General features: G+C 56.1%; 1 protein-coding gene across 3 annotated transcripts in view; it reads left to right on the top strand.

Moving 5' to 3' along the window:
• Nucleotides 1-303, top strand: part of FBXL18 (F-box and leucine rich repeat protein 18) — a 47,304-nt gene that overhangs the window by 2,199 nt on the left and 44,802 nt on the right. The window lies entirely within an intron of this gene.

Raw genomic sequence — 303 nt, 5'->3', positions numbered from 1 at the left:
GGAGGGTCAGAGGGAGAAGCAGACTCCCCGCCGAGCAGGGAGCCCGACGCGGGACTCGATCCAGGGACTCCAGGATCATGACCTGAGCCGAAGGCAGTCGCTTAACCAACTGAGCCACCCAGGCGCCCTATTTATTACCTTTTTTTTTTTTTTTAAGATTTTATTTATTTGAGACAGAGAATGAGAGACAGAGAGCATGAGAGGGAGGAGGGTCAGAGGGAGAAGCAGACTCCCCGCCGAGCAGGGAGCCCGACGCGGGACTCGATCCAGGGACTCCAGGATCATGATCTGAGCCGAAGGCAG

The sequence above is a fragment of the Mirounga leonina genome, unplaced genomic scaffold (assembly GCF_011800145.1).
Source record: "Mirounga leonina isolate KUSES-001 unplaced genomic scaffold, KU_Mleo_1.0 Mir_454, whole genome shotgun sequence".
Classification (NCBI taxonomy): Eukaryota; Metazoa; Chordata; class Mammalia; order Carnivora; family Phocidae; genus Mirounga; species Mirounga leonina.
Note: the sequence above shows the minus strand (reverse complement) of the source record. Positions and strands in the feature narration are given on the sequence as shown.